This window comes from Rhinatrema bivittatum, chromosome 2, assembly GCF_901001135.1.
Source record: "Rhinatrema bivittatum chromosome 2, aRhiBiv1.1, whole genome shotgun sequence".
NCBI lineage: Eukaryota > Metazoa > Chordata > Amphibia > Gymnophiona > Rhinatrematidae > Rhinatrema > Rhinatrema bivittatum.
The window spans coordinates 771,558,990-771,582,246 of NC_042616.1; the positions used below are offsets into that span (position 1 = coordinate 771,558,990).

General features: G+C 41.2%; 1 protein-coding gene across 4 annotated transcripts in view; it reads right to left on the reverse strand.

Moving 5' to 3' along the window:
• FAM49B (family with sequence similarity 49 member B) overlaps positions 1-23,257 on the reverse strand; it is a 424,918-nt gene that overhangs the window by 192,194 nt on the left and 209,467 nt on the right. For all 4 annotated transcript variants that reach the window (XM_029592024.1, XM_029592027.1, XM_029592026.1 and 1 more), the window contains exon 2: positions 16,417-16,517. The gene's annotated coding sequence lies outside the window, so the exon portion shown is untranslated. The remainder of the gene's footprint in view (positions 1-16,416; positions 16,518-23,257) is intronic.

A 23,257-nucleotide genomic window follows, 5' to 3' on the forward strand; every position in this document is an offset into this window, starting at 1 on the left:
ACAGATTATGATGATCTCTGAATCTGAAACAGAAAGAATTTTGCAACTGCATTCTACATATAACCCTCTTGATCTCTGTCCTTTCTGGATAATTTGTGTAGGGATCTGTTGCCAAGTACTCTTACAGGCTACAGGTGGTGTAAGCCGCTCAAACTGTCTAGTCCTCCCAGCTCTGTGCTTCTCACTCCCCCCCCAGCAGCCATTTTGTTTCCTGTATAGGACTGTTCATATACTGAGGCAGTCTCAGTAGTCAGTTGCCAGAGCTTCATCCTAACCTTCCGGTCCTCATACCTAGGGCTCCGTTTCCAGAAGACTGCATTAACTTCTACTTCTACCTTCAGCACTCCTATTTGTTCTACCTGGGCTGCTGGATTTCTGGTTCATTCCTGCTCCTTACCTTGTTCCAGACCTCTCGTTCCCTATTTGTGCTGGGGGGTCTTACCCCGTTTTTTATGCCGTGCAGGCCACCAGCAGTCGAGAGTTCAACCGGAAGGAAAGGTGGCTAGCCTAGGCAGAAGTCTCTTTTGGTGCTGGTCTGGACTTGACTCTCCTGGCACTCAGCCGCTCATTCCTGGGGTAATTTCAGGGATGTCAACCATCACATCAAGCTCTGGACAACATGGACCCCACTGACTTGTGTGTGTTGCAGACCATGACAGCTGTTTGGAGACATTGAATCAATGCCTGACAAACCTGCAGGAACAAGCTGAGGCCCTTCTTCAAAATCATCACCCGGGGCCTTCTAGATCACTCTCACAGCAAGTACCATTTCCTGCTCCTATAATTCCACTGCGTTTTTCTGGAGACCCAAAGCCTTTATTCTGCAGGCCTCCAGTGTCCCTGACCATAAGTCGAAGGTGGCTTTTATATATTATCGCTACTGACTGCAGAGGCTCTGGACAGGCACCCCAATCCGGAACAAGCCAGAACCCTTAATATCAGACTGTGAAACTTTTGTCACAGCATTTAAAAGCATGTTTGGTGTTCCCGGCCACTTGATTTCAGCCTTTTCATCCCTCCTCCATATGAAGCAAGGGACCCGTACTATGGGGCATTGCGTTGTAGAATTATGCACAGTTGTGGCAGAGGTGGGCTGGAATGAGGCCTTCGTTGCAGCCTTCTTGAATGGATTAGCAGATCAGATCAAGAATGAATTGACCTGCTGGAAGCTTTGATCTCATTATGCCTATATTCATGAACAACAATCAGAGCTCAAACATTCTGCTATGAGTCCTATGCCCTGTTCCACTGCCTGAGGAACTGGGCCATATTGGTACCTGCCTCTCCCAAACAGAGAAAAATCGAAGGAAGTGGCTGGGACTTTGCTGCTTTTGTGCTGATTCCAGACAGTTAGAAATGATCTATGTAAACCCTGATTTGGTCCACCTTCATCACCAGACTGACAGGAGCAGATTCCTTTAGACCTTGTTGAAGTGTCCCTCAATCATGTAATTAAGCATTTTTTGGTCTCAGTATTCTTGTGTTGGCCTTTAGGCTCAGCAGGGATCCTCGCACTTATTGAATCCGGGGCAGCAGGCAATTTCATGAGCTTGGATTTTGTCTGCCAGCATGAAACTCTTATACAGCCCAATCCTGCACCTCAACACTGTATCTCAGTATTGCCATTGACCGACAGCCCCTGAATCAAAGAGGTGCCATGGTTCATAGTGAATCTGAATCTTCTTGTAGGTATGTGACTCTTGAAAAAGTTCCTGATTCTGGGATTACCATGGCTTCAGTTACATAACCCACTCATCAACTGGTACTCAGGCCAGATTGTCTGTTAGTCTCTTTCTTGCTTACCTTTGTGTGTTCTGGACCAGAGGCCTTTAGCCCCCACTCTTATGGCCTCTGTAATAGAAACTCCCCCAGGCCTTCCTATGAGGACTATGCTTTTGCAAATATGCCCCCAAGTGGCTGGACATATCCACTGTAAAGTCCAGAAACTAAGGCCATGTCAGAATATCTTCAAGAAAATCTGGCTCAAGGCTTTATTCAACTGTCAAAGTCCCCTATTTGGCACAGAATTATTCTTCGTACAGAAGGATGAATCCCTTAGGCCCTGTATTGATTACTGGGGCTACAGTTATGGTTAAGGATTGCTAACCCATACTGCTAATCTCAACTTTTTGATAGACTCCAAGGTATACAAATTTTTACCAGCTGGACTTGTGGGGGGACAGGGATCAGACAGGGGGATGTCTTGAAGACTGCCTTCAATACCAGAGAAGGGCACTACAAGTATACAGTCATGCCCTTTGGACTTTGTAATGCTCCTACTATATTCCAAGCCTTTGTCAATGATGTGTTTCAAGACCTCCTCTTGTTATATGCAGTGGTCTACTTTGATGATATTTTGATTTTCTCCCCAGATCTGACCAATCATAAGCCACAGGTAATAGAGGTTCTCTCTCTTTGTCAGCACCAGTTTTAGGCCAAGATTGAGAAAAGTGTGTTTGAACAGAAGCAAGACCATTTCTTGGGGGTATATAATCTTGGCTCAAGTGTTTGAGATGGACCCAACTAAGGTAATCAGTACTTAGCCAGTACAGTTGGGCCTCAAGGCATGCCAACGTTTTCTGGGCTTTGCTAATTATTGGTGCTTCATTCAAAACTTCTCCAAAGGTAGTGTCTCCACTTACTGCCCTTATATAAGAGCACACTAAAAAATTATTGGATCCCCCAAGCTCAGCAGGCCTTTGAAGAACTGAAGCAACTCTCTGCATCCACTTCAATCATGTGATCCAGCCAAGCCTTTCATCTTAGAATTACCACCTCTGAGATTGGTGCAGGTGAAGTCTTGTTTCAAAAGACCTGATCCAGATTCTCAGCTCCACCTGTATGGCTACCTTTCCGGTAAACTCTCTCCTGCAGAATGGAATTATGATGCAGGAAATAGAGAACTCCTCGCTATTAAGTAGGCTTTGGAAAAGTGGAGACATCTGTTGAAAGGATCCACCTTTCCAATGACAATAATAAACTTTATATTTAGGGACCTTCATTTTCAGTTTTTATTTTGCCTGGGGATTTCAATGTTTTAACAAAAAAAGTCAGTGGAAAAATTATTTTAACATAACATACAAGAATAAAATCAGTGTAAAAGTCAGAAATAAAATAAAATATGCAAATTATAATAAAAACTGAAATATGAAGGTCACTATATTAAAGGTATGAAACATTTGAACCCTCCCCCGCAAGCCTGCTGAACCATTTTTTTTGCTCATTTTCAGTTCATTATCTACCGCTCTAGCTCGAAGCATGCTAAAGTCAACACATTATCAGCCTGAGGAGGCTCCGGAATCTTGCAATAAAGGTCCCATCATACCAGCCTTCAGGATCATTGCAAACACAGTGAAGAGTGATTTTATGGAGAAAATTAACCTGGAATCTTTGATCCAGGAACCTTCTATAGGATACTTTCCACCCACATGTTTTTACATGCAGGCATGATTCCAAACTCACTGGACATCCAGGGATCAAGAAAACTTTTGAATTGATTTTCAGGGCTTTTTTTTTTGGTGCCGGCCCTGTGCAAGGTGACTGTCCGAGTATGTGCTAGAACCAAAGTCCCTTGTGTCAAACTTCTGGGTGAACTGCACCAGCTTCCAATTCCTTCTGTACCGTAGATTCACCTCTCCACAGATTTTCCAAGTTAAGAACATAAGAAATTGCCCTGCTGGGCCAGACCAAGGGTCCATCAAGCCCAGCATCCTGTTTCCAACAGAGGCCAAACCAGGCCACAAGAACCTGGCAATTACCCAGTTCTACTAACTGAACTGCCATCTTGGTGGTAAGTAGAGCATTTTTCCCCTGAATTGTGCATTCCATTCACATCTCTAAGCTGCCTTCAGTCCCTCAACTAGCCATTGTCTTTATTATGGAGACTAACTTTAAATCTTACAGCCATCCCTGCATATTTACTTGTTTTAACAACTAAAACCTTTTCTTCATATTGAGTACTTCAGAAAATGTGGTAGCTCTTACTTTAAATCTTACATGGTGTCCTGACAGTTATCATATTGACAGAGGTCCCTAAGTTCATTGCCAGATTCTGGAAGGCCTTTTGTAAAGATCTAAGTATCAGTTTGCAATTTTCATCAAGCTATCATCCTCAGCAAATGGCTTTACAAAGAGGACTACACAAGACATTGAGCAGTTCCTTAGATCAGTGGTTCCCAACCCTGTCCTGGGGGCCCACCAGCCAGTCGGGTTTTCAGGATATCCACAATGAATATGCATGAGAGAAAGTTTGCATGCACTGCCTCCATGACGCATATTCATTGTGGATATCCTGAAACCCCAACTGGCTGGTGGGCCCCCAGGACAGGGTTGGGGACCACTGCATTAGATCATCTCTACTCATCAAAATGATAGGGCCATGTTGCTCCCATGGACTGAGTTTACTCAGCAGAGTCATTTTAGTGAATTTATGAGGGTCTCAGCATTCTTCACAGTTTACAGCTAACACCCTATTTGCTTACCTCCTGCCGCACTGGCTATGGAAATTCCTGCAGCCAATGACCTAAACTGATTATTTACAGAAGACCTGGGCACAGGTGCGCAACAATTTGGAGAAAACAGTGACCCAGCATTAGAAATTCACTGACCACCTTTATAGATGTAAACCCCAGTTTCAGGATGGTGACAAAGTTTGGTTGTCCACAAGGAATCTATGTCCGATGCTCCGCTCTGCCCTGGGTATATAAGACCATATGACACTGCTGAAAAAATTAAACCAATAACCATGCTTCTTCAGGTTCCCACCACTCTTAAAATACCATCTTTATTTCACATCTCCTTATTAAAACCGGCCATGCCAGATCCTTTCAACAGGCAAGGAACGCCTCTGGATCCAGTTCTGGTGGATGGCCAACCTGAATTCAAAGTGGAGGAGATTATGGAAGCTAGGGCAAGGGTGATCAAACCTTTTTTTTTTTTTTTTTTTTTTTTTTTAAAGGGCCACGTTATTGGCACTTATTGAAGACAAGGGCCAGCATCTCCCTTCCAATTAAACAGAACATTATCAAATACTTAAAAACTCATATAAAAAATGTTCCAAACACCCATAAAATATTTCAAAACAGACATATCAAATACCCAATAATTAAAACTAGTAAGGATTTTAAGAAGTTCCCTGCTCTCCATACCTGGGAACGTTTGATTTCCAGATGCCCCGAGATTGTCATGGATTAGGCAGGCAGAGCTGAAAGGTGGGGAGGAAGGGGGTTGTTACACACACATGCAAGCTCCCATTCATTTTCACATACACACCCCAAGGCAAGCTCCCATTCTCACACACACACACAGACCTCCAGGCAAACTCCCATTAATTCTCACACACAGACCCCTGGGGTCTGTGTGTAATGTGTGGAGAATTACACACATTCATTCTTACACACATAGCCCCCCCAGGCAGGCAACCGCCCCCCAATTCATATATATACACACACACACACACACCAAGCAGGCACCCATTCATTCTCTCTCACACACAAGGAAGCCTCAGAGCCTCTCTTGCTCCTTACATTCCCCCTCCCCCCTTTCAGGGATGGCTTGCATTCTTTAGCAAGAAATTTCTTCAAAAGATGAGGCGCATGGAGGTCAGATGCGTCCAACCAAGATCTTTCGTCGGGGCTCTTTTCCCTTCCAATGGACCAAGTACTGGGGATTCATTTTCTCAACAGTAGCATATGGCCTTATGAACCTAGGGCTGAACTTAGCACAAGGTAGCTTCAGATGTAGATTCCTTGTGGACAGCAAAACTGTCGCTAACCTGAAACTGGGGTTCACATCTACAATGATAGTCAGTGAATTTCTAATGCTGGGTCACTGTTTTCTGCAAATTATTGCGAACCAAGTCATCAGCCACAGGAAGTAAACAAGATTTCCACCAGTCTGCAGTTGCCACTGGAGTCGCTTGAACTGTCTAGTCCTCCCAACTCTGTGCTCCTCCCTTCCTCCCTGGAGGCCATCTTATTTCCTGTATAGGCCTGTACTGACATTAATGCAGTCAGTTGCCAGAGTTTGTTCCTATCTTCCATTCCTCATAACCTGGCTCTGTTCCTGTACCCAGAAAACTACATCTTCTACCTTCAAAGATCCTATTTGTTCTCCTACATGGGCTCCTGTATTTCCGGTTGTTTCTGCTCCATATCCTGTTCCAGACCTCTCATTCCCAATTTATGCAGAGGTCTAACCCCACTTTTTCATGCCTTGCTGGCCACCAGCCCCAGAAGGCTCATCCCAAAGGAAAGGTGGCTGGCCTAGGTAAAGTATCAGCGGTGGCCTTGGCTTTATTTTATTTTATTTATTTAAGAGCTTTGCTATACAGACATTAAAATACACATCATATCGGTTTACATTTTAACATAAAAAAGGTGGAAAATTACAATAAACAGGGAAAGGGGGAACGGGGCAACAGATAAATACAAAAGGAAGCACAGAGGTGAAATTTAGCAAAATGAAAAATGAAAACTAAAGAGAATACAGTATGTAACTTGGCTTGCGCCCTCATTCATTCCTGGGCAACACACAGTCATCACAATTCATATCCTAAAAGCTAATAGTTATGTACATCTGTTGCAGATAGTGAATGCAGCAATTCAGGAAAGTTGCTTAAAAAAACCAAAACAAAAAAAAAAAAACCAGAGTCTTTAAAGAGCTACTGTCAAGACCAGTTCAGAAAAAATCTGTCTGCATTGAAACTTACTAATTACTGCTCAATCTGCCCACCATTGCAAAGATTAGAGAGAAATGTGTTTGAGATCAAAGTATTCCATATAATTATCAATTTGGCTTTAGAAAAGCCTATGGCACAGATGAATTGCACATGGAGTGTCAGCAGCATTAGTACAATTAGATATCTCCTCTGCATTTGGTACGGTAGATTATGATATTGAGAGGATCGCGATTAGACAAACCATTTTAATATGGTGGAGGTCATTTGTCTGATAGGAAACAGCAGGTGAGGGTAGGTAAAAAATGTTCACTTTGGAAGTAGATGAATTCAGGAACACCACAGGGATCGCAGTTGTCCAATATTTATTTACAGCCGTTAGCTAAACTTTTATCCCTGGTTATTGCTTAAATTTATGCAGATGTTAAATTTATAGCACAATATGAGGCTTTTTGGAATAGTGGTGATAGAAGCAATAATTATTTTAAGATCATTAGTAAATGCATGAGTAATAACATATTGCCCTTCAATGTGGAAAAAACTATTATGGGTGGAAAGGTATTCCCTCCCATTAAGTATGTCACAAATTAAAATAGGTGATGTTTTGCTCCCAGTAGACGGAAGTTAGAGATTTAGGTTTGATTTTGGAGTCACACCTATCATTAAAAGGACAGATTAAAGCACCATTTTTAAAGTTGGACAATTAGTCCATTAAAACATTTCAAAAAATGACCTGAGTGTAGTTATACAAGCTCCATGGTGAGCCCGCCTTGAATACTGTGTACAATTCTGGTTGCTGCATCTCAAAAAAGATATAGTTCCACTGGAGAAAGTACAGAGAAGGGCAACCAAAATAAAGGGGATGGAACAGCTCCCCTATGAGGAAAGGCTAAAGAAGTTAGGGCTGTTCAGCTTGGAGAAGAGACAGCTGAGGGGGGATATGATAGAGGTCTACAAAATCATGAAAGAACTTGAATGGGTACATATAAATGTCTTTCGGATAATACAAGGATTAGGGGACACTCCATGAAGTTAGAAAGCAGCTCATTTAAAACAAATCAGAGAAAATTCTCTCACTCAACGCATAATTAAGCTCTGGAATTCATTGCCAGAGGATGTGGTTACGGCAGTTAGAGTAGCTGGGTTTAAAAAAGGTTCGGATAAGTTTTTAGAGCAGTAATCCATAAACTGCTAGTAATCAATAAGGATTAGTAGCTTGGGATTTATTCATTTAATGTTTGGCTACTTGCCAGGTTCTTGTGACTTGGTTGGCCACTGTTGGACTCAGGATACTGGGCTTGATGGACCCTTGGTCTGACCCAGTATGACATACCTTATGTTATGTTCTTATGAACCCTGGATTCTTGCCTCAGCAACAGGTCTTCCTGCTCTACAGTGCGTGTTGCTATTCCTTGTGTCTTGTCCTGCTGTCCCGTACTCTCGCTGTCTTGCCTCGCCTTGTTTGTGCCCTTACCTAGTCTCTTTTTCTGCCTTGTCCATCCTGCCCTGCCTAGTCCCTTAGTGTCTTGCCTCTACCTGTCTTGTCTGTCTTGGCCCGATTCTCAGCTTCTGACCTCTGTTTTGGATTCTGACTGCTCCTGTATTGCCACTTGCTCTGATCATTGGCCTGAACCCAGATAATGTCTGCTGGCTGAAGCTTCACCTGTACCAGCCCCATTCCCCTGGAATCCAAAGGCTCAGCCTGTGGGGAATGGGACTGGAACAGGTGAAGAAGCTCCAGCTCCTGTCCCAGTAGGGCTCACAACCACGACATCAATGTAGAATTCAGTTTTTACAGAGATAAAGATAAGGAGAAAAACAGTTGAAGGATAAGGACGCACCAAACTAGAAGTCATTACTTGTAACCTACAAATGCATTTTAATGTTAAATTAAAACCGCCTAATATGTTCCTAACAAACAAGCTTAACTTACACACAGTTTTTTTATACTAAATTGTTACCATTCTATGATGGCACATGGTTAATCTGTAATCTATTCCACTCATTTTTTCATTATCGTGCCTTTTTGTAAACCGTTGTAATGGTTACCCAACACAACGACGGTATAGAAGAGTTTTTAAATACATAAATTAAATAAAGTTAATAAAGTACTATTTAATGAGATTTTAAGGATAAAAACTTATCCTAATCAACGACTCGTCATTTATGATCTTTGAGACAAAATTTGTTAGTTGCTCCATCTATTAAACAATATAAGCTTCAGGAAACTTGTATATAAGCTGTGTTTATTGCAGGTCCAGGGTTGTGTAACACTATTTCAAATGAACTATGCTGTGAAAATAAGAACATAAGAAGTTGCCATGCTGGGTCAGACCAAGGGTCCATCAAGCCAACAGAGGCCAAACCAGGCCTCAAGAACCTGGCAATTACCCAAACACTAAGAAGATTCCATGCTACTGATGCAATTAATAGCAGTGGCTATTCCCTAAGTAAACTTGATTAATAGCTGTTAATGGACTTCTCCTCCAAGAACTTATCCAAACCTTTTTTGAACCCAGCTACACTAACTGCACTAACCACATCCTCTGCCAACAAATTCCAGAGCTTTGTGCGTCGAACGAAAAATAATTTTCCACGATTAGTTTTAAATGTGCTACTTGCTAACTTCATGGAATGCCCCCTAGTCCTATTATTCGAAAGTGTAAATAAGCGAGTCACATCTACTCGTTCAAGATCTCTCATGATCTTAAAGACCTCTATCATATCCCCCCCCCCAAGCTGTCTCTTCTCCAAGATGAACAGTCCTAACCTCTTCAGCCTTTCCTCATAGGGGAGCTGTTCCATCCCCTTTATCATTTTGGTTGCCCTTCTCTGTACCATCTCCATCGCAACATATTTCTGAGATGCGGCGACCAGAATTGTACATAGTATTCAAGGTGCAGTCTCACCATGAAACGATAGAGGCATTATGACATTTTCCGTTTTATTAACCATTCTCTTCCTAATAATTCCTAACATTGTTTGCTTTTTTGACTGCTGCAGCACACTGAGCCAACAATTTTAAAGTATTATCCACTATGATGCCTAGATCTTTTTCCTGAGTGGTAGCTCCTAATATGGAATCTAACTGTGTAATTACAGCAAGGGTTATTTTTCCCTATATGCAACACCTTGCACTTGTCCACATTAAATTTCATCTGCCATTTGGATACCCAATCTTCTAGTCTTGCAAGGTCCTCCTGTAATGTATCACAGTATGCTTGTGATTTAACTACTCTGAATAATTTTGTATCATCTGCAAATTTGATAACCTTACTCATCGTATTCCTTTACAGATCATTTATATATATATATTGAAAAGCACCAGTCCAAGTACAGATCCCTGAGGCACTCCACTGTTTACCCTTTTCCACTGAGAACATTGACCATTTAATCCTACTCTGTTTCCTGTCTTTTAACCAGTTTCTAATCCACAAAAGGACATTGCCTCATATCCCATGACTTTTTAGTTTTCTTAGAAGCCTCTCATGAGGGACTTTGTCAAACGCCTTCTGAAAATCCAAATACACTACATCTACCAGTTCACCTTTATCCACGTTTATTAACCCCTTCAAAAAAATGAAGCAGATTTGTTAGGAAAGACTTCCCTTGGGTAAATCCATGTTGACTATGTTCCATTAAACCATGTCTTTCTATATGCTCTATGATTTTGATCTTGAGAATAGTTTCCACTATTTTTCCCGGCACTGAAGTCACGCTCAGTGGTCTATAGTTACCCGGATCGCCCGTGGAGCCTTTTTTAAATATTGGGGTTACATTGGCCACCCTCCAATGATTTTAATGATAGGTTACAAATTTTAACTAATAGATCAGAAATTTCATTTCTGAGTTCCTTCAGTACCCTAGGATGCATACCATCCGGTCCAGGTGATTTGCTACTCTTTAGTTTGTCAATCTGGTCTACGACATCTTCCAGGTTCACAGTGATTTCGTTCAGTTTGACTCATCACCCCTGAAAACCATCTCCGGAACTGGTATCTGCCCAACATCCTCATTAGTAAACACGGAAGCAAAGAAATTTAGTTTTTCTGCAGTGGTCTTATCTTCCCTAAGAGCCCCTTTAACCCCTCTGTCATCTAATGGTCCAACCGACTCCCTCACAGGTTTCTTGCTTCGGATATATTTTAAAAAGTTTTTATTATGAGTTTTTGCCTCTATGGCCAATTTCATTTCAAATTCTCTCTTCGCCTGTCTTATCAATGTTTTACACTTAGCTTGACAATGCTAATGTTTTATTCTATTTTCTTCAGATGGATCCTTTTTCCAATTTTTGAAGGATTTTTTTTTGGCTAAAATAGCCTCTTTCACCTCACCTTTTAACCATGACAGTAATCATTTTGCCTTCTTTCCAACTTTCTTAATGTGTGGAATACATATGGACTGCGCCTCTAGGATTGTATTTTTAAACAATGTCCAAGCCTGTTGAACACCTTTAACCTTTGCAGCTGCACCTTTCATTTATTTTCTAACTATTTTCCTCATTTTAGCAAAGTTTCCCTTTTGAAAGTTTAGTGTTAGAGCTCCAGATTTACTTATTGTCTCCCCTTCCAGTTATTAGTTTAAATTTGATCATGTTATGATCACTGTTGCCAAGTGGCCCCACCACAGTTACCTCTCTCCCCAAATCCTGCATTCCACTAAGAATTAAATCTAAAATAGCTCCCTCTTTTGTTGGTTCCTGAACCAATTGCTCCATGAAGCAATCATTTATTACATCCAGGAAATTTATGTCTCTAGCAAGTCCTGATGTTACATTTACCCAGTCAATACTGGGGCAATTGAAATCTCCTATTATTATTGCACTGCCAAATTGATTTGCTTCACTGATTTCTCTTAGCATTTCATCATCTGTCTGACCATTTTGTCCAGGTGGACGGTAGCTTAAGGTTCTAAGAGATTAGTCTTGTTTTTATGCAATTTTCATGTGCTTTTTTAGATTTATGAATGATAGTTTGTAATCTGCGCTGAACAACATATAGCTGGATGTTGCAAAATATGTCTGAAAAATAAATAGTCAAATACAATCTAGGGATTGATTTAGTTAGAGCTGGAGGAGAGGAGTCTGGGGCACTTATAGTTATAGCACTACTATTCATATTCAGCACCAACTTATTTTTCATGTTGTACTGAAGACTAAAAAAATTATTATAGAACAGATTGGGTTTTTTTAACTAATTTTTGAATGAACTCATTACAGAACAATGCATGTATTGTTAAATATGAATAGCATCCCAAGCATTTTATATTGTGTAAAATGCTATCACAATTATGCAACTAAAACCCAGCTATTAAATCTCTTCTGAAAGCCCTAAAACAGCGTTTAATCTAACAATTATATTTAGATTATAACTTCTCTAGTTATGAAAGGTGCTAATGTTTTCTTCTTACAAAATAATCTCTTGAATGTATCCATTTGATATCAAAACTACTCCAAGATAGCTTAAAGATTAAATCATCTGTAAAGGTTTAGCTAAAATGGAGACTGAAAAAAGCAACCTGAAAAGCTATAAGATGCTATTTCTGGAACAATCTCTACTTCCTCATCAACAAAACATAAAAGATCATGCTATTCAGCTACACAGTTGAAATGAGTATTTTGTTTTTGAAAAGATCTTCTCCCTCAGGCACTTCTATCATTCCCATTCCAATAAATCACAGTGTTGCTTTACTAATCTGTATCAGAATGCCATGCAGGTATCGCACTGATCAAGAAAGTTGAAATATTTTGAAAAGAATGAAGGAAAAACAATGGAGTGTGGTCATAATGAAGCAGAGTTGCTTACCTGTAACAGGTGTTCTCCAAGGACAGCAGGATGTTAGTCCTCATACATGGGTGACACCAGATGGCGCCCGGCATGGAACTTTGATCTCAAAGATTCTAGAGCTCTCAAACATGCCCTACTGAGCATGTGCAGCTGTAGTTATCTCCCTGCCCTCTAGGCAGAGACCCTCAGTCCATGATATAGCTAAGACATGGAGAACCATGGGGAGGTGGGTGAGTTTCATGAGGACTAACATCCTGCTGTCCTAGGAGAACACCTGTTACAGGTAAACAACTCTGCTTTCTCCTAGGACAAGCAGGATGGAAGTCCTCACACATGGGTGAATCCCTAGCTGTAGGCTGTCCGAGCAGGACAAAGCAGGAAAATGCACAGTGCTGAAAGTACTACCCGTCTCTCTTTTGTCTGTGAGGCAGCCAATCCACAAGGGATCCAGGCTGGAGAAGAGTTGGGTTCTACAAAGTAAAACCATATAAATGACTAAGACGCAAAACCCTCATGCACACCAGGGGTGCCTAAGGCAGAGGAGTGATGCGAGTGCAAGCAGAAGCAGACTCTGTATCATGGAAAAATTACAAGCAGGGTTTCAGATCAGTAAGCCCTGACAATAGCAGCAGGTCTGGAACCTCCTGGGTACAGGAAAGCCTAGATATGTAATCAAAAGAAGGACTCTTGGATGAAGACCACACAGTTTCCTTTGGTGCCAGAAGACAACCGAAAACCCAACTGGGCTCCGAAAAACTCCCCAGAAAGAAATAGTGGTCCACTGCCATCCGGAGGACAGAATGTCTCTGCAAAAGTGTGCCCATGTGTGGCTGATAGGCACAATGGGCAGAAAGTCCAAGCAACACTTGGAGAATAATCAGCACAATGGCAAGGCCTGGGACAGACCTACATGCCGAAGCACCAGAACTAGCTGACCATACAGGACAGCAACAAGAGTTTCAAGGGATGTAGGCAACCCCTGAATCAGATGCTAGCCTAAACTCCCAAGCAAGGAGAGAAGTTAGGACTGAAGCTCATCCACACTGCACCTTGTCAATGGCAGTACTATGCATCCTGTCTACGGGATAGGTCAGGTGAGAAGGAAGGCAATTTGGGCAACCTAGTGAAGGGAGAAGAGCTAAAGGCAGTAATGGCCAGCCTGGCTAAAACAGTGGGAAAATGTGGTGAACATTCCCTGCAGGTTTACACAGATATAAAGCACCTTAAGGTTTAACCCGTATTCTCTATTGTATTTCTTGATTATTACCTGCCTTTACTTTCTTCCAGCTACGTAAGCTTCCAAGTTCTTACTCCTTGTTGAATGTAACTTTGCCTTATTCACCTCTATTGTTTAATTTACTTTAGTTACGCTTCAGTTATATCCCTTGTTAAATGTAAACCGATCCAATATGGTTATTACTATGAAGGTCGGTATAAAAAAAGTGTTAAATAAATAAATAAATAAATAAATACACCAGGAATGCCTTAGCTTTTCCTCTCCTCCCCCTGACATTCCAACTGGAAGTCAGAGGAAGCAAGAACACAAAGAGGTAGGCCCACTGGACTGCTAGGATAAGCACAAGTAGCTAGGTTGTATATCCCAAACACAAGCAAATAACTCACTGTCGATTCTAGTAAGGAGTTACCCACCGAGACAGAGCACTCAGCCTACTTGGAACAGCTGAAATTGAGACTAAATTCCCCAGGGAAGAAATCAAAAAACACTCCACCCCTGTCTAGCAGGATTTCTTCACCGGCCCGGAAACCCTAAGGGTAACAAGGGTGGGGCAAGGCTAAGGCGATCACTGAACAGCCTGCCAAGCACCTGACTTAGGTATTAATACCTCAGACTGCAAATACTTCCCTCAAGGAAGCAGGTGGTCCAGTAATGGAACAATCATTGCATGAACCAGGACGCCCCAGTCCGCAGACAGGGTTCTCTCTAACATGGGGAAATATAGCTTGCAAGCCATTGCAACCAAAAGCAGCACCTCTGTTACAGGGGTCCTCATCCCCCAACTCCTTCAGCCATGGATATGGCGATAGGTTGAAAGGCATACTCACCAATTAAATGGACTAGAATCCTCCTTACTGAAGTAGGGTCCCACAGACGAGAATGGCTAGCCAGAGTGGCCCATTGAGCTCAGCAGGTATCAAGGTGACTCCTGGACAGGAGACAATCTTAAAGTTTACCTGTTGTGGCTTAGAACGACCTAAGGAGAGCATTACCACTCAACTGGCTCTCGGAGCTCGGGAGGAACCAAGATCAACCACCAATCAGAAGCATCAAGGGCGTCCCAGCACCTTGATAGCATCAAGGGTGACCATGGTGCTCAATGGCAATGCTGGTCCCCAACATGGCCCTAACACTGATGCAATAGATCAATGATGCACTGGTCACAAATGTGCACTGGCAACCGTGACCGGGCATGGCACTGAAGATGCGGCAGCAAGCTGCTTGGCCGGGCTCCTGCTCACCTTCTCTCCCAGAAAAACTGCATTGCCATCATTAGCAAACAGAAAGGGAGGCTACGTCATCCAGGGCTCCTGCTCGGGTAGACTAGTACCCTTGAGTGCGGGGAAGATGAGCTCTCCCCCCCACCCCCACCCCACCCACAAGAACAGTATTAGTCCTCGATCTCCTCACTGTCTGACCTCCATCAATGCCGATCAATTGGTGAACGACATGGAACTCCTGCCTGGGTAGAACTCAGGTGAGTACCCAGGCTCAGCGTCCTACATGGATCACCTAGTCATTCCTGCCAGTATTGGACAAAAGGTACAAAAACAGAGCAAAGATAGGACAGTTACTAAACTGTAAGTGCAATATTTTTTTTTTTAAGGGAAGAAATAAACTGTCAGACTGCACAATGAAAGGCCTGCCATGCGGCTGGCAGCAGAGGAAAGAAGAAATGAAAGGGAAAAGGAATAAAACTACTGAAAGTTAAAGGAAAGAAAACAGCTGCAGCTCTAGAAAAATCACTTACAAAGACTGAGGTAGAAAGAAAAGCTTAATACCATGAGACACATGGCTCCCACGACCACATGGGTCCGCACAGAAAAAAAGACTGCCGAGGGGGGGGGGGGGGGGGGGACCACAGGGTGATGACTACAGCTGCACATGCTCAGTAGGGCATGCTGAAAGCTCTAGATTCTTTGAGATCAAAGTTCCATTACCACCCTGCTTGTCCTCGGAGAAAAAGATTTAATCTACTTGCCAGGAAAGCTTGAAAAGGTATAAAGCTGTAGGTTTAGGAGACTTCAGGTCTCCTGTTGGGCAGAGATGAATTCGGACACATCGCAGAAGCAACACACTTGGTCTTGGGGAAGGAGATGAGGTTATTTCAATTGCAGCAATTCCTATCAGGCAAAGCAGCATTGCAAAGGGCAAGTTTTCAGAGAAGCTTTCAACTACACATGCAATGCAGACAAGTGTGATTCATTAGATTAGTTTTTCGAGCACAGACTACTTGTTACCACATGCAATTTCTTCTGAGGCAGACTGATATAGAGAGCTATACAAATGCCACAATAAACTGGTACACAATGAAAAGAGACCTAAGAATAAGACTAAAGTGAAAAGTAATCAAGAAAACAGGGATGCTGACATTTTGGTCTCTATGCAGTTCTGATGTTTTAAATTGTTTCATGTACGGAATACTTAAAATGCAGGAAACACTGTGGCAGATGCATGCTGCTCTTGAAATAAGACCTGAAGAAAACATTGGGCAGGAAAAAAGTCACTTTACAGTCAATACCCTTCCTAAAATAGCCTATGACAGTTTTCAGTTTGATTCAATACACTTACAGGAAGCTATCTTGCTTGACACATTCCTCTAACTGAAAACAATGCAGAAGTTGCATAATCATTTTTCATAATGTTTATTATGTAATGTATCATTTCAGCATTTATGATCACTGCAATGTGCAGTATAGCAAAATTGCAATACTTACAATGTACTGTCTCTCTTCTGGTATCCAGTTCACTCATACAGCTAACAGCTGGTCCCAAAATGCACAATATGAAAGAGCTCCAAAATACTGCCTTTTGTCAACTGCAAGAAAAAAAAAAAAAGAAAACAGAATTGAGGGCACACACTACTATGATTGACGGTGAAGGAGGAGAGGCAACGAGACCAGGAAAATTGCAACGTTCGAACTGTCAAACTCACTGATCTTTCAAATTTTTAAAAACAGCAATGTGACAATCTCTTTCAAACTTGCGAACAGACCAACTGATTTTCCTTGCTACAGTTTGCATTATCTGAATGCAAAGCACGATCTCAATTAAAGAGCTTGCTTCTTATAAACCCTATGTAAACTTATGAAAAGCTTCCCAAGCAGCTATTCTAAACCAGAATATACTTAGGTCATTCTAAATTACTGATAAAGCACAGACCGGATATTCATGAACCAAATTCACATCATATTTAGTGAAATGGAAATGTTAATATATTTGCAGAACAAACTAGAGGAGCAATATTTTAGTTAGCTCAGTAATATGTATTTGCTTTATTCACTGTCACACAGACCCATCATCCTCCACATTTAATTCAAAATCTGGCCTGGGGGTATACAGAGCTATCACTGGAAGGATGACGGGAGTAATATTGCCTATGTAAAGATCAGACACCACCATGTAAGTGCGCAATTCTGGAGAACATCTCCAAAAGGATACAGGTAAGGTGAAGACAATTCCAAGGATGGCCACCAAAACAGTCATTGGCCTGAACTTTAAGAAAGGAGCAGGTTTTAATATAATCCTGAAAAAGCACAAAAAAACAAAACAAAAAAACCCCCAGATCCATAGAAAATTACAGTAACATAGAAATGACGGCAGAAGACGACCAAACGGCCCATCCGGTCTGCCCAGCAAGCTTTCGCACTCTTTTTTTTTTTCTCATACTTATCTGTTACTCTTGGCCCTTAGTAACCTTTTGGTTCTATTTCCCTTCCACCCCCGTCATTAATATAGAGAGCAGTGTTGAAACTGCATCTAAGTGAATAGCTTAATTAGTTAGGGGTAGTAACCGCCGCAATAAGCAAGCTACACCCAAGTTACACTATGTAATTTTGTCCTTGTTGGTTGTTGTCTGTATATAGATCCACTTTTCTTCATTCCCCCTGCCATTGAAGCAGAGAGCTATACTGGATAAGCACTGAAAGAGAAGTATCAGACTTTCTCCCCTAAGCTTCTCATTTTATTCACAAGCCTCCTGTGCTGGACTGTATCAAAAGCCTTGCTGAAATCCAAGTAGATGACATCGAGCGCTCTTCCTTGATCCAATTCCTTAGTCACCCAGTCGAAAAAGTCAATCAGATTTGTTTGAAAGGATCTTCCCCTGGTGAATCCATGCTGCCTCTGGTCCAGCAATTCTTCGGACTCTAGATAGTTCACTAATCTTTCTTTCAGCAGTGTAGATGTGACTCGGTTATTTACACTTTCGAATAATAGAAGGACGAGGGGGCATTCCATGAAGTTAGCAAGTAGCACATTTAAGACTAATCGGAGAAAATTCTTTTTCACTCAACGCACAATAAATCTCTGGAATTTGTTGCCAGAGGATGTGGTTAGTGCAGTTAGTGTAGTGGGTTCAAAAAAGGTTTGGATAAGTTCTTGGAAGAGAAGTCCATTAACTGCTATCAATCAACTTTACTTAGGGAATAGCCACTGCTATTAATTGCATCAGTAGCATGGGATCTTCTAGGTGTTTGGGTAATTGCCAGGTTCTTGTGGCCAAACCAGGTCACAAGAATCTGGCAATTACCCAAACACTAAGAAGATCCCATGTTACTGATGCAATTAATAGCAGTGGCTATTCCCTAAGTAAACTTGATTAATAGCCGTTAATGGACTTCTCCAAGAACTTATCCAAACCTTTTTTGAACCCAGCTACACTAACTGCACTAACCACATCCTCTGGCAACAAATTCCAGAGCTTTATTGTGCGTTGAATGAAAAATAATTTTCTCCGATTAGTCTTAAATGTGCTACTTGCTAACTTCATGGAATGCCCCCTAGTCTGTTATTCGAAAGTGTAAATAACAGAGTCACATCTACTCTTTCAAGTCCTCTCATGATCTTAAAGACCTCCATCATATCCCCCCTCAGCCGTCTCTTCTCCAAGCTGAACAGCCCTAAGCTCTTCAGCCTTTCCTCATAGGGGAGCTGTTCCATCCCCTTTATCATTTGGTTGCCCTTCTCTGTATCTTCTCCATCGCAACTATATATTTTTTGAGATGCGGCGACCAGAATTATACATAGTATTCAAGGTGCAGTCTCACCATGAAACGATAGAGAGGCATTGTGACATTTTCCATTTTATTAACCATTCCCTTCCTAATAATTCCTAACATTGCCTACTTTTTGACTGCTGCAGCACACTGAGCCGACTATTTTAATGTATTATCCACTATGATTCCTAGATCTTTTTCCTGGGTGGTAGTTCCTAATATGAATTATTTTTCCCTATATGCAACACCTTGCACTTGTCCACATTAAATTTCATCTGCCATTTGGATGCCCAATCTTCCAGTCTTGCAAGGTCTTCCTGTAATGTATCACAATCCGCTTGTGATTTAACTACTCTGAATAATTTTGTATCATCCGCAAATTTGATAACCTCACTTGTATTCCTTTCCAGATCATATATCTATATATCTATATATAGGCACTCCACTGTTTACCCTTTTCCACTGAGAAAATTGAGCATTTAATCCTACTTTGTTTCCTGTCTTTTAACCAGTTTGTAATCCACAAAAGGACATCGCCCCCTATCCCATGACTTTTTAGTTTTCTTAGAAGCCTCTCATGAGGGACTTTGTCAAATGCCTTCTGAAAATCCAAATATACTACATCTACCGGTTCACCTTTATCCACATGTTATTAACCCCTTTAAAAAAAAATGAAGCAGATTTGTTAGCCAAGACTTCCCTTGGGTAAATCCATGTTGACTGTGTTCCATTAAACCATGTTTCTATATGCTCTACGATTTTGATCTTGAGAATAGTTTCCACTATTTTTCCCGGCACTGAAGTCAGGCTCACTGATCTATAGTTACCCGGATCGCCCCTGGAGCCTTTTTTAAATATTGGGGTTACATTGGCCACCCTCCAGTCTTCAGGTACAATGGATGATTTTAATGATAGGTTACAAATTTTAACTAATAGATCAGAAATTTCATTTTTGAGTTCCTTCAGTACCCTAGGATGCATACCACCCGGTCCAGGTGATTTGCCACTCTTTAGTTTGTCAATCTGGCCTACTACATCTTCCAGGTTCACAGTGATTTCGTTCAGTTCGTCTGACTCATCACCCCTGAAAACCATCTCAGGAACTGGAATCTCCCCAACATCCTCATTAGTAAACACGGAAGCAAAGAATTCATTTAGTCTTTCTGCAATGGCCTTATCTTCCCTAAGAGCTCCTTTAACCCCTCAGTCATCTAATGGTCCATCCAACTCCCTCATTAGTCCTCATTTTGGTAATTTATTTGATGGTTAACAGCTAAAGAAATACCAATTTTTATTAATTTATCTTGTTGCCAATTATGAATTTAGGCAGACTATATCAGAAACACAAACCTAGGGGTGGGTGGGTGGGAGTTAAACAGTTAAAACCTTGGTCAAGCTGGTTTAAGTAGGACACTTTCTGGAACTTACTTGTCCTTCGTTATTAAATGATCCTATATGCCCCAATATTAGTATCTAAATAGAGATTAATAGTGACAGCTAAATACAGTAAGAGAGGGATACTATTTAAAATGCTGGAATGTTTTGTTTTTTTTTATCCGACAGGAAACTCCTCCTCCTTTCCTTCTCCCAATTCCCAGTTCTCCCACGATCTGGCACCTATGCCCCAGACCCTTGAGAGGAAAAATAATAGTCTAAAACAAGAGGTCACAATACAAGGCTTCAAGGGGGTCAGACCCAGGAACAATATCAGAAAATATATCTTCACAGAAAAGACGGCTGATGCATGGTACAGCAGTGCAAGCGATGCAGACAAAAAATAATACAAAAATGCATGTGATAAGCATCAAGAATTGAAAAGAAGTGAGGTTAAAAGCTAGATATCAATTTGGTTCTATATTTCATCATGAATGACTTCTGGGCAGACAACATGAGTCGTATAGTACCTGCATCTGCCTCCTCTGTCAGCTGGCTTCAGGCTGCAAGGCTCCCTGTAATCTTATGGAACCTGCTGGCACCACAGTTCAAAACATATGATTAAACGAACCAGCAGAGATGGCAAATTCAGGTGAGTAAACTCTTCTGCTGCTGTGTGTGCGTGTGGTGGTGGTGGTGGTGGGGCGGGGAGGTACAACAGAAAATTAAAAACCTCTCCTCTAAATAAAAACCAGAAAATAAGGACCTAATATAAAATTGTATCCCTAACTATAAGCCATATTTAACCAAGCTAAAGGAGCTTGAGATGTATTCTGTAAGAGAAAGAAAGGAAAAGAGAATATTCAAATCTCTCACAGAATTCAATAAGGTAACAGAAGATAGCATTTTCCATAGAAGAGGCCAAAGACAAGAGATTATATGAAGCCGAAGAAAGGCTCAAAATGAAACTGAAGCTATGTGAAGTTGCTTTCGTGTATTAGGCGTTTTCCAAAGACCCCACTCAAAAAGATTCAGTTTCAGCCTGGGATTATTTGTGGGTATCCAGGAGATGACAGGTTAAATGGACATGTCTGAAAATTGCCCTTTGCCTGGCTAAAAATGTCTGGGTAATTTCTCAGAAAATTAGATACAAAATACATGCAGTACGAGTATCTGCATACTTTGCAACTATGTGGGCTTTGCAAAACTGCCCAAGTGTCCTGTACTGTCAAGCATGTGGCTCTCAGGATCATCCCAAGAGAGATTGTCCAATTCAGGACCTAGACAGTCTCCCTACATAGGAAAGGAGATCCTATCCCATTCCTTCTTGTTCAGACAGAAGATAACTACCAGGTTATCCGGATATACTCTGAGAATTTTGTTAGCCATCTAATTTCTGAAAGCCTTTAGAACTTCAGCATTGCTCTCAACTCCAGACAACTAGAGGGTAATTTTCAAAGCCATTCCTGCTGGTAAAACAGAATTGCTCACCCAATATGTAGGTTCTCCCATTCCAATTTCACCATGAAACTGCCATTCCTAATTCCTCCTACATGCATGTTCTTTTAACCGCAGTTTGAAGCGGTTTCCTTGTAGACAGGATTCAGAATTACGCATACACTTTTGCATTTTCAAAAGTGTGCACATATTTTCCCTGGAAAAAGATCTGCACACAAATTAGATGTAATTGTAGTTTTGGTGGGCTAATTTTCAGAAGGAAACACACTTTTCTTTGGTTTTTTTTTTTGTTTGCACAGAAAAGTGCTTGTTGAGGGGCTATTGAGGCAACTTGAAAAATGAGAAAAAGTCTGAAGAAAAGCTTCAGAGAAGAATGAAGTAAATAGGGTGCACGTCCATGCAGAAGGTCTGACAAAACTAGAGAGGCTCAGGAGGCAGCAATGCACTCAAAAAATATTTACAGAGTTGGAGAGATTGTGTCACCCATGTGTCATGGTTAATACAACACCGCTCATCAACGGAGAGAGCCTTTGTTCTTCCTAGCAAGAAAGAGTTCACATTTCGGTAGGCTACATATAATGATCAAGCTTGAATGCTCTTCTGGGCAGATGATTTGGAGGGACCACAAAAGAGATAATTTGTAACTATCGCTCACAATTCAGATGACCCAGCTGTCTGAGGTTACAAATGGGCCAACCACTTTTTAAAATCATCATTCTTGACTTTCTGAATGAAAGATTCCTGCTATTTCCTCTTAAGCTACTAAAAGCTTTATACTAGTATTGACTGGGTGACAGCATAGGCCTTAGAGCTCCTATTCTCTTGCAAGCAAAGCCTTGGGCCTTAATGTTTAAAACAAGTGGGTGCCAGATATCTCTTCTGAGGAAAGAGCCTCCTAGGACCACACACTGTATATGCCAGGCCCCTGTTCTGATAAGACTGAACTACTGCAGTGCCTTATATATGGGTCTCCCAGTGAATGTGATCTAGCAACTGCAACAGGTGCAAAATGCTGCAACAAGGATTTTGACAAGCACACACCTGGGTGAGCATATCACTCCAGTACTCTCTGCCCTCCACCGCCTACAAATAAAGTGGCAGATTTTTATTAAACTTGCTTCCTTAACTTCCTTAATTATGGATTTTAGTTTAACATGTTCTAAAGATTTATAAAACCATTAAAGCACTAAGATCAGCAAATAATTTCTTAAAAATTTTAATCACTGAAGTTAGTACATCTGGACACTACTAGACAACACCAGTTGAATTTTTTTTTTTTGAGTGTTTTTATATCTGTGTACAGATAAGTAATTTAAAATAAAAATAAGTTTAAAAAAAAAGTGATAAAGGTATTCCACAAAGCTCTGGAAAAAGTGACCCAATTAATGTACATGGTAGTCACATGTACCATATGTATGGCTGGCTGAGCTGCTTGTCTTCAGGAAATATTTTTTTCACTGAGATAGTAAGACATCTAGAAAAGTAGTAATCAAAACCATGGCAGAATTTAAGTATGCCTGGGAGAATCAAAGCAACATTTGGTTTATTTTGTAGTGACAACCAATCTAACATGTATTAAATAATATATATATTTCAACATCCTTGGAGTATAAAAGATCTTCCAGAGGTGAAGTATGATCTGGCAGCATGCCAGTAAATTCTTCCAAACCCCCACAATACCTCTGCAATATCACTCTCAAAAATAGGAGATCCTGAGCCACACCATTCA